General features: G+C 34.7%; 1 protein-coding gene across 2 annotated transcripts in view; it reads left to right on the top strand.

The window, feature by feature from the left end:
- Positions 1 to 12441, top strand: part of CEP85L (centrosomal protein 85L) — a 161491-nt gene that overhangs the window by 36108 nt on the left and 112942 nt on the right. The gene's annotated exons all lie outside the window — the stretch shown is intronic.

Here is a 12441-nt window from a genome sequence, read left to right as displayed (position 1 = left end):
GGACTGTGTATATTTTATTTTTTGGGTTTTGACCCAATAATACTTATTTTGTTGCTCAAATTATTACAGCGTTGGCCATTGGGAACTTTTTCATTTTGACTCCTGTGATGCTTTCTGCCCCACATCCATCCTTTTGTTTTTTGAGCATTTCCCTACTCTTGGGTACTAAAAGTATCCAATGCTTATCATATTTTCCCTGCCCTCACCCTGGAATCAGCCATTTCTCCAAGGAGTCCTGGTTCCTTTTATTGGAGAATGGTATTTATAATCCAAGATCTGGGCGCTGGGAATGCTTTCTAATGGCTGGGGTGTAATGGCTTCTAAGCTGTCCCAGAAGACAGAGCTAGGCTATGTAGGTATGTATACTAACTTATGTATACATACATATCTATAATTATTTCTATGTATATCATTATTTATATTAAGCTAAACATGAGTTTCATGCTAATGTCTCTGACTCTAATCCAGTGCAGCAAAGCTCTTGTTAGCTTTTTCCCCTGCTCATCTGTATAAAACTTCCCTCTCCCAACAGTGAGATACCTCTCACCACCTACCATCCATTTTTCTTTTTTTTTTTTTTTTGAAGATTTTTTTGTTTTTGAGAGAGAGAGTGAGAGAGCGAGTGTGAGCAGGGGGAGAGGGTGAGGGAGAGAATCTCAAGCAGACTCCCCACTGAGCATGGAGCCTAATGTGGGGCTTGATCCCATGATCCTGAAATCATGACCTGAGCTGAAATCAAAAGTCAGACACTTAACCAACTGAGCCACCCAGGGGCGCCCCAATCCATTTATTTATTTTTTCAACCCTCCGTATACAAGTAAAACAGGTTCAGAACCATTAACTCATACTTTTCTGTGTTTTTTAGTTCCTCCATAACAAATTACCACAAAACGAGTGGCTTAAAACAACAGAAATATGTTTTCTCATGGTTTTGGAAACTACAGCTCCAAAGTCAAGGTGTTGACGGGCCATGCTCCCTTCAAAGCCTCTAGGAATGAATTGTCCTTCCTTGCCTCTTCTACCTTCTGGTGGTTACCAGCAGTTTGTCATTCCTTGGTTTGTAGCATCATAGCTCTCATCTCTACCTCCTTTACATGGCTTTCTTTGGCTCTCCTCTGTGTCTTCACATTTCTCCATCCCAAGGACACTGGTCATTGGATTTCAGGATCCCCCCCAATTCAGCATGACCTCATCTTGACTACCTCTGCACAGACCCTCTTTCCAAATGAGGCCACATTAGCAGGTTCTGGAGGTTAAGATTTTAACGTATCTTTAGGGGGAACAATTCATTCCACAACACTCTATTATAGACTATGTGGTAAAATAGAAAGGCATGTAGTAAGTGCTGGAGAGTAATTTCAACTAAGTTTATAGTTGAAAATAAAACAGGAGAACCGCTTTGAGGGTTTAGAAAAATGTGGTTAGCTATTTTCATCAATGAACTTTAAAAATTAACTTTTTTGAGGAGAGAATGGTATAGGAAGGATAACAGATCTGAGGATTTAAAAGTTGCAGAGTGGATACCCTGGGATTTTCTTAGTGTTAGCGTAATGCTGTTTGCTTTAAGCAAATCGTACTCTTTCTTAACTTTGGTCCTATGTTATGACTTCTCAAAAATTTACTTGAGATCCAGAGATAAATTACTTAGCTTTTTGAAGCTTTGGCTTAGAAACTCAATATTAATTATCTTTTTTTTTAATAGTTACTTCAACTTCCATAGAATATTATGGTATTATTCTGGGAATTTTCCTTCCTCAGTTTGGCCAAGGAAAGCTTAAAAATAATATTGCTCTCTCCCCTCAGACTAGGCTATGCGATGTCAAGGCTGAGATGTTACCTTTTCATAATGACTGGCTGAAGAACTGAAAATAGCTCATTGACAGTATTGCTGGTAATAGTATCTTTTTCATAATCTCCGGAAACTCTTTGATCCTGTTGTGTATTATTATATAACTATTCATCTTTTCTATTGCTGTTTAGAAAACAACCTTTTCTCCCTATTCTTTGAGTTAGTTTGAAACTAATTTATTTGTTAACAGTAACAAAGATCACTGCTTTTTATCACTGAATTATTCATCGGGTGAACTGAATTATTCATCGGGTGTTAAATTCAAGTTCCTTTAATCTTTTAGGGATGAAGAGCATGATTTCCACTGTCTCCTTGAATTGGGCTGATGTGAAGATGTTATATTTTTTGGACTTCCATTATTTTTTGCCATTACCTCCGAGCTGAACTCCTAACTCCTTTCCCTATTAGTTTTTTAGTAACACTTGAAGCAATGAGTGATTTTACTGGTGTATATATAACACATATCTATACAGAATACCCTAATGGCCGAAGAATCCATTGAGTTTAAGGCATGATCACAATAGGTAGTGTTAATTTGGAGGCCACTAAAAGTGGATGAGGCATAGAGCAAATAGGGTGAGAGTTCTAGAAAAGAATAAGAAAGGAATGTAAAGAATGGTGGATGAAAGTAAAATGGAGTAGTAGGACTCAGGAAGAGTGACAGTATCAGAAATTTGGGAATTCTGTGGAAAATGAATCAGAATTACGGTTTAAGTGGTGCTGGTGATGAATGATCTTGATTGCGTTTATTACTGACTGCCTGGAGAGGTGAAATGTACTGTTAAAAAAAGTCAGCTATTTAAAAATGTTACCTGAATATAAGAAATAGTGCCTAGTCCAAATCAAGATGTAAAATGCACACTGGATTTCAAATTCTTTGTGTAAAAAAAATGTAAAATATCTTAATACTTTTTAATACTGATTATATGATGATGTGATAATATTTTGGATTTGGTAGGTTATATAAAGGCATTATTAAAGTTAATTTTAACTTTGCAATATTACTTTTCAGATGTGGTTACTATAGAACTTAACATTACAAGGGTAGCTTGCATTATATTTCTTTTGGACATATTGGACATACTGGTTTTGAGAGTGTATAATTTGTAAAGGGTTCACTTTCAAAGATTTTGAGTGTGTGTATATGTTTATATATTTCCCAGTAGGAACAGTGTTGGCTTCTCAAAATAACTCCTATAGAACATTTAATATTTAATGTAATAGAAATTTATATTCATAGCATTATGTCTATGATAAATTATATTCTGCTGTCAGTCTGGGAGTACCAAGAGCACACCCCTTTTTATCATTTTGACAGCAAGTGATAATAGCTCACTGCAGTGGGATATTGCTCTAGTTCCTCTGACAAAGAGAAAGTTAGTTAAGGTGAGTATGGTGGGGTATAAAGGGTTGGGCTAGGGAAGATTTTAGATTGGAGAATTCCTGAAATTCCGGAGTTCTGTTGCTCAGTTGGGAAATGGAGAAAAGGAATAATGTCAATAATTCCTGATGGAATTCCCCTTTTTGGGTCTGAGGTGTAGGCCCTCAGACTTAATTAGGAGGGAAGAAGGAACATTCCCACCTGGAGTCTCAGAGCATAGCTTGCTTCGAGGCCAGTAGGTACCTACATGAAAGTGAGTGGGTAGAAGAGTGTGATTGCTCCACTCTTTCATATTTAAAGTTTGGTTGGAAATTGAGTATTTAGGAGGAAAGAGACTATCTTGCTACAGGCTTCTAAAGTTTGGCTGTTCTTTGCAAATAATAACATTATGCTTATGTTACACAGTTCAGATATTTAACCTGTGATAGTAAATTTTGAGTTCTTGTTTACCTTAGTAATTATTTCTCTTTGTCTGAAGATAATCATGATTGAATAGGTATACCTCTATATGCTAAACGTAAACTTAATTTATTGGGTATAGATCAGAGTACATGGAATTGTTTTTATTAAATTCCATGGTACATTAAGTACAGTACATCAGTGAAGTAAGTTTTCAAACCTTAAACTGAATAGCACTGTCTAGTCAGACACCCTCTCCCCACCCTATTCTCTGCCCTTTATTATTGTTTGGTTTTAACTGGTGTTCCAAGTGATGCTGTTTGGCCACTGCTAAATCCTCAAAGTATCCTGTGAATCATCTGAAAAATAACTTGCATTCTTTTTTATTTTAATTCTTTAAAAATTTAAATCTGCATGTGAGTATCGAGTAACTGAATACAGAATATAAATGCTCTGTGAATTACAACTATCCAGTTTTATAAATGACCATCATACCAATAGAAGTACCTTTAATTTTTTTCTCTCAACCCATAGCTTTTAGAGGTTCATTCACTTAATAAGTATTTATTGAATAACTTACTGTCTTTTAAGAACCGCAGAATCGAAAATATCAAAATGAAGGCGAAGATTTCATCAGAATCTCAGCATGAATGGGACTCTAGGACAGAACGATATTCTTAAATTACGACTGAGTGATAGTATTTTGAGATTTCAAATAATGCTAAATAAGAGTGTGGGTTTTTTTTAAAAATATATTTAACAAGAAGTTGAGGTACTAATTTAACATTAGTGATACGACCTTATAGATGTTGTAATTTTTTCATGAGGTGTCAAATTCATGTTGGTAGGAAATAGATCTGTGACATGAGGATGGATGCATCTGCAAGACCACCAAATTGTAACATAGGCCACACCAGTAGATGACCAGTTTCTTCCTAGGTTTTCTTTGCTGAGACTGGGAGGCTGTAAACAGCTGTTGTTACCACAGAAATTAGTTAGAAAGGGAGTTGTTTCTGAAGTTTGCAGCAATTGTGTAGGGCATAACCTAGATGAGGTGCCAGAGTTGAATGATTCAGGGAGAAGCAAGAGGAAGCTAGTAGGAGTATAGGACCCTGTGGCAGTAAAAGAACTTAATTTTTGCTAAGGCTGTCTTTGTAACCTTCCACAGGACAGTCTTCCTCTCCCTTATGACATGGAGCCTGGGAGGCAGACTTGCAGGCAGTTCTTTTATCTTTTTAAATCTGAGTTCTAAAATGTAGTTTCTAACAGTCTATTTGGAGTTAATTTTCAAGCGTATTTATATACTTTACAAAAAAAAAAGGTACAGATAGAGTTAAATAATTTTTTACTTTGATAATTCCCAACTGCTCATTTGTATTAGAGATAATTTTCTTATCTAATTAACCTCATTTATTTCAAAAGGAGGGACTGATAAAAATGGACTTCAATTTAATCATATCTTCATTAGTTAGTTGTTTTTACTAAGAAATAATAGGGCTATATTTAATAATACAAATTTTGAGGTCATCCTGTGAATATGTATATATATCAGAAAGGAAGAAAAAATCAGAAAAGTTACCAGTTGGTGCATTGTCTTTATTTTATGAAGAAATGAAGGCCTTGTACGGTAAGGACTTGTTCAGTCATTTATATATTCATATAGCTAATATTTACTGACTGTCTGCTACGTGTGAGATACTGTGCTAGGGGTTAGAATTAACAGACATTTTCCCCTGTTCCTTGTGTATGTCAAGTCTAGTGGAGAAGACAGATAGGAAATAATTAAGATAAAATAGCAGCGTGATAGTTGAAGTAACACAGGGTGGGGGGGGGCATACTGGAATCTACTGGATTAGGTAGAAAACCCCTGGCAGAAGTAATGTATAAGCCGAGGTCCAAAAAGGAAAGAAGGAACTGGTAGGGCACAAGGTGAGAGGAGAGTAGGCTGAGAGAATAGCATGGTCCAAGGCAAGAAGGTGTGAGATTCTGGGGATGGAGCAGAGGACACCAAATTGGATGCAAGCAGACCACTTCCATGCAGGTAGGAGCCTTGGAGACTTCATAAAAAGAGAGCGGGGAAGGAGAAAATGAGGTGATTCAGGAGACACATAGAAGGGGAAAACAGTACATTCTTTTTATTTAAACAGCTCTATATAGATGGAATTCACATACCATACAATTCAGCTATTTAAAGTGTACAGTTCAGGGGTGCCTGGCTGGCTCAGTGGGTAGGCCATGCAGCTCTTGAGGGTTGTGAGTTTGAGACCCATGTTGGGCGGGGAGCCTACTTAAAAAAAATCAAGTGTACAATTCAGTGGCTTTTGGTGTATTCACAGAGTTGTATATCTATCATCAGTATCACTTTCAGGACATTTTTCATTATCCTCAAAAGAAACACACTCCCCTTAGCCGTCATCCCAAACACTCTGATTCCCCCAGCCATAGGCAGCCACTAATTTCGGAGGATGTCATAAAAACTTCTTTTCTTTGCTTATGTATTTTATTACAGTGACTAGGTTTTATTAGTTTAATTTGCCAGATGGTTTCTTTAAAATACCTCATTTTAAGGTAAAATACTCTCTTGTTCTTAGTTTTTTTTTCCTTTTTTACAGAAAATTTCAAATATATGCCAAATTAGAAAGGAGATAAAATGGTAAAACCCACATGTACATAATACCAAATTTATACAATTATAAATTATAACACATGGCACTCTAATACAGCTTGCTGTATTCCAGCTATCACTTCTCTACTTACCCCCATGCCCTTGGTAATATTTTTAAGCATATTGAGAGCTTCCTCTTAACCTTTCAATTATAATAATAGTAGTATTTATTGAGCATTTACTATATAGGCATAATGATAAGTTGACATGATTATTTCAGTTAATTAAAAAATTATATTTAGGTATAATTATATACCCATTTTTTAGGTGTAGTGAAGGATATTTAGATAATTTTCTAATCTGTTATCTTTGTTTTAGTTTATAAATGCTCAGTTCATTGGTGAATAATATTATGCTTTTGCAAGTTCATAACTTTGGAAATTTCAGACTGTGATAATGGCTACTCCAATAACTGGGCTTCCAGGTACTACTTCCAGATACTACAGTAGTCCGTTAGCCTTAATATTAATAAAAATACCTACCATAAATTTTTGCAATATGGAGCTTTGTACTTGATACATGATTTAAAGAGAGTCTTCATTATAGAATCCTTCGGAGATAAAATATGATTAACTGTATTTTTTTTTTTAACTGATGGAACAAGAGTTAGAGGGAGTTAATAATGTATCTGGAATTACATAGCTTTTCAGGTGGTGGAACTGAGATTCTTCAAATCTAAATTCAAAGCTCTGCCTTCACCCCACTGTGTAAGATATCTGTCCTCAGAAGGGAGAAACTAGAGGGAAAGAAGTCCTGTGAGGTGTAATTTAGGATGGTTTAGGTAACACTAGACTGAGAAGCAGACCAGGATTCTATTTTGAGATTTGTACTTGGTCAAGTAATTTAACCTTTATGGACTTTAGTTCTTCATTTGCATATGGGAGTAGGTCAGAGGTTATGCACAGAACATTTTTCTTTTACTTGTGAAAGTAAATAATTTCACAGCAGTATTCACAATAATTATAATTTACATTCTTTTGCAAACCAAATAACTTTTTCCTTTGCCCCTCATCTCTACTTTGTTTTCTTGTTGATCTATATTATTTCTTAAAATGAAATATTTGAATTTTAAATTCTTAAATGTGGCAAAAATCATAGCTGTCGTAGGAGGTGTACTTTGCATCTTTATGGGCTTCATTTTTACCTCCAGTGTTACTAATTTCATCCATTCATTCATCCATCCGTCCATCCATCCATTCATTCATTTATTCACTCAGTTTTTCTATTATTTTGTTTCTTGACCTGGTAGTATATGAATGCTTAAACCTGAACAAGCTGAGCTGAATTTGGTTCATTTTAGTTCCCTGTGATGAACCTATGTATTTCTTTTTTTTTAAAATGTTTTTTTATTATATTATGTTAGTCACCATACAGTACATCCCTGGTTTCTGAAGCAAAGTTCGATGATTCATTAGTTGCGTATAACACCCAGTGCACCATGCAATACGTGCCCTCCTTACTACCCATCACCAGCCTATCCCATTCCCCCACCCCCCTCCCCTCTGAAGCCCTCAGTTTGTTTCCCAGGGACTCTGGGGAACCTATGTACTTCTGACTTGGAAAGGCTGTTCACACAGCCATGGGTTTAGGGAGATTAATGACTTCACATCTCCCCAAACTAGCAGATGGATAGAGGATAGATAGATGGATAGATGGATAATTTGTTGTCTGTTCTGTCATAATAAGTTTTGTTTCCAAGAAGATTTGCATTTTCAAAAATCACATCCTGTAATTTAAGAGATTAAGTTCTAATTTAATTTGTGAAAATTTTTACAGGAGAGAAATAACTTATAGCTCTTTGTAAGTAAGCTGGCTGATGAGACTTAAAACTAGTGAGAGATATCCAGAAAATGGTACAATTGAATGAAATTTTAAAAGGCATTTGAGAAAAAAAATTAAGTTTTTATGTAAATAAAAAAAAGGAGCTGTTTGTACTGACTGGCTTTTAAAATGAGTTTTGTTTTGAATTGTTGGCCTCTTGAAGCTGTACTTCAGATTGTCCTTTAATTAAGTTGCTGATACTCTGGATGAAGATCAGAAATGCCTTTACCCTCTTTTTTTGAAGCCAGCTTTTCATTTTGTTTTATAAATACAGAAATGCTTACACAGAATTACATACTATTGCTGTCATGTACAGTTGCTAAAAGAGTAGACCATACATTTGGCTGTAGGGAAACAAGTTTCTCATTATCCTTAAATAAAAGCAGTTTAGGAAAGCATGATTTTTATGATATTGATATTTGACATATAGTTTTCCTAAAGTTATTGATAGTTATTTTTATATGATTCTTTTTTTGTGATTATTCTCTGACCTTACGCAGATACCATAATGCCAAAAGAGGACTTAATACTTTATCAGGATTGCTTTGGCTTTTCGGGGTCTATTGTGGTTCCATAGAAATTTTAGGATTGTTTGTTCTAGCTTTGTGAAAAATGCTGGTGGTATTTTGGTAGGGATTACATTAAATGTGTAGATTGCTTTGAGTAGTATAAACATTTTAACAGTATTTGTTCTTCCAGCCTATGAGCATGGAAATTTTTTCCCATTTCTTTGTGTACTCTTCAGTTTCTTTCATAAGTGTTCTATAGTTTTCAGAGAAGAGGACTTAGTATTTTAGGTGTATCTTTTGTAAACATTTTAACTGGATTAAAAAATTATTTAGGGGCGCCTGGGTGGTACAGCGGTTAAGCGTCTGCCTTCGGCTCAGGGCGTGATCCCGGCGTTCCGGAATCGAGCCCCACATCAGGCTCCTCCGTTGGGAGCCTGCTTCTTCCTCTCCCACTCCCCCTGCTTGTGTTCCCTCTCTTGCTGGCTGTCTCTCTCTCTGTCAAATAAATAGATAAAATCTTTAAAAAAAAATGATTTAGACACTTCTTTTTGAGTAGATTTGCACTTACTGTGATGATTATTATGTTTTCGTGCATTTTAAAACCCTATTGTATACTTTCTTTTCTACTTTGATCTCAGGTTTTTCCATCCTTTCTTGATTTCTTTTGATTGTCTTTTTTCTTCATGCTATTTTCCTAATAAAATTTTCTAATAGAGAAGTTATACACTACCTATGTTTTTAAAAAAGAGCTTTATTGAGATGTAATTCACATACCATACAATTTACCCATTCAAAGTGTACAATTTAATGGTTTTTAGTATATTCTTATTATTGTGCAGTTATTATCACAATCTAATTTTAGAACATTTTTAGCCTCCCTAGAAGAAATCCTTTAGCTGTCATTCTTCGTCTTCCCTGAGCAACCACTCATCTTTTCTGTCTCTATGGATTTCTTTTTTCTCGACAATTCATATAAGTGGGATCATCTAATATGTAGTCCTTTGTGACTGATTTTTAGTTAGCATAATGTTCTCAAGATTCATTCATGTTGTAGCGTAAACCAGTACTTCATTTCTCTTTATTGTCATATAATATTCCATTATATGGATAATACCAGTCTTTTCATCAGTTGATGGACATTCGGGTTGTTTTGGTTTTGGGACGTTGAGAATAATGTCTTTATGAACATATTTTCTTTTATTTTGGGTATGTACGCAGCAGTGGAATTGCTGGGTTATATGGTAACTCTGCGTTTAACCTTTGAGGAACTGCCTGAACTGTTTCCTAAGCAATGGTGCCTTTTTTCATTCCCAGCAGCATTGTATGAGGGTTCCATTTTCTCCTCATCCTTGCCAACACTTATTATCTGTCATTTTGATGATAGCTGTTCTAGTGGGTATGAAGTGGTATCTCATTGTGGTTTTGGTTTCCATTTCCCTGATGACTACATGATGTCAAGCATATTTTCATATGCTTTAATAAGTCCATGTGTATATCTTCTTTGAGGAAATATCTGTTCAAATCTGAACCCATTTTTAAATTGGGCCATTTGTGTTTTTATTGAGTTGTAAGAGTTCTTTAATCTAGATACAAATCCCTATCAGATAAATGATTAGCAAAAATTCTCTCCCATCTTGAGTGTAGTCTTTTAGTTTCTTGGTAGTCTCATTGGCAGCAAGTTTTAAAAATTTTGATTAAGTCCAATTTGTCTTTACTTTCTTTTGTTGCTTGGGCTTTTGTTACTATATTTAGGAAACCACTACCTGACTTAATGTCATGAATATTTACACCTATGGTTTCTTCTAAGAGTTTTATAGTTTTAGCTGTTACATTTAGGACTATGATTCATTTTGAGTTAATACTTATGGATGGTACAAGGTAGGGGTCCAACTTTTTTCTTTGACCTGTGGCTGTACAGTTGTACTAGGTCTACCTCTTCTTTTAGTCGTTAATGTAGATGTTATGTAACCTTTAGCTTGACTGTCTAGAATGGTAATTAGTATCTTTCTCCTCCTCTAACAGATGTAAGGACCTTGAAAATGGGAATGCTGGGTGCGCCTGGGTGGCTCAGTCGGTTGAGTGTCTGCCTTCAGCTCAGGTCATGATCCCAGGGTCCTGGGATTAAAAAAAAAAAAAGAAAAACCTTAAAAAAATGGGCAGGTTGATCCGCTCTCGTTTTGAGTTATATGTCATAGTTGCACATCTTTTGATTCTATCTTTTTTAGCCCACAAATTAGATATTGTTTTTATTGTTTTATGCAGTTGCTGTCCTTCATTTTTTTTTAGATTTAATTGTGTTTACTTAAAAAACCCCAACTCTTTATTTTTATTTTATTTATTTTTTTACAACTCAGGACTCATTTGTCTTCTTCCTGAAAGAAACTAAAGGAATCTTAATAGTTCTTTTAGTGGGTCTGTTGATGATAAGCTCTGTTATTGCTTAACTGAAAATATATTTTGCCCTCATTCTTGAAAGGTAGCTTATCTATCTAAACAGTTCTTGGGGTCCAATTATTTATTGTTAACCCTTTGAAGATATTATTTCACTGTGTTCTGGATTCCATTATTGCTGTTGAGAAGTTGGCTGTTATCCTGAGTGTTCTTTTATGAATAGTCTGCCTCTTCTCTCTGGCTCACTTCTCATTGTCTGGTGTTTTGTAGTTTCCTTATGATAAACTTTAGTCTTGCTCTGTAGCTGTGTCTGTAATGGTGAGTTGTAAACGCTGAGGGGAGGGGATATATTCATATTTTTGTGAATGATGTATTTGCATTGTCTTTTCTACCTAGTACAGTGCCTTGTACATAATACATTCCTAGGAGATTCTTTGGTTGAATTATTGTTGAATTTCTTTATATAGCTCTTTACCTACCAGGATGTAGTTTAGACTATTTTTTAAATATTTATAAAAATACAGGGAATGCTTAGAAATATTCATTTGTTGTTAAAAAAAAGGATGGGGTTACACGTGGCATAAAAATTTTTTTTTCTGATACGATTATGGCATTAGCAGGAGGGGAAAAAAGGTATGCTGTTGTATAAAACTTTATTGTTGTTGGGTTAGAGTTAAATTTTTTATTTAAAAATGTAATATTTGTTATAATATTTCATATTGACAAATATATTGAGCAGTTACATTTTACTTTACTTTACTTTACTTTTATTTTATTTTATTTTATTTTATTTATTTTATTTTATTTATTTTATTTTATTTTATTTTATTTTATTATTTTATTTTATTTTATTTTATTTTATTTTATTTTATTTTATTTTTTTATTTTATTTTATTTTATTTTATTCGAGAGATTGAGAATGTCCGTGCAAGTTGGGAGACACAGAGCGGGAGAGAGAGAATCTTAGGCAGGCTCCACACCTAGCATGGAGCTCGATGTGGGTCCTGATCTCATGACCCTGAGATCATGACCTGAGCTGAATTCAAGAGTTGGACACTTAACCAACTGAGCCATCCAGGTGCTCCTAAGTAGTTATATTTTAAATAAAAATATTTTTATACAGGGTTATATAGTTTGCTGATTAATTTTTTTTAATATAAAGACTTGTGTTTTATTGTTGTAATATAGGTCTGAAGGGTGTGGTCTTTTTTGAATTTATTTACTTTTATTTAAGAAGGGTAGAAGAGAGAGAGAGAGACTATAATACAAGAAAAGATAGAATCAATGTATTCATCTATTGCCAGATAACAATAACATGACAGTGAAACAAAAGGTTGAGATTTTGTTCAGAATTCAGAATACATTATCTTAAATATTCACTTATATAGTCAGGTTACAGCAAAGTCCTCCTCTTTTGTTTTTCCCT

This window comes from Ursus americanus, chromosome 11 (assembly GCF_024610735.1).
Source record: "Ursus americanus isolate L20-20 chromosome 11, mUrsAme1.1.p, whole genome shotgun sequence".
NCBI classification, from domain to species: Eukaryota; Metazoa; Chordata; class Mammalia; order Carnivora; family Ursidae; genus Ursus; species Ursus americanus.
The sequence above is the reverse complement of the archived record's forward strand: the minus strand, read 5'-3'. Positions and strand labels throughout refer to the sequence as shown.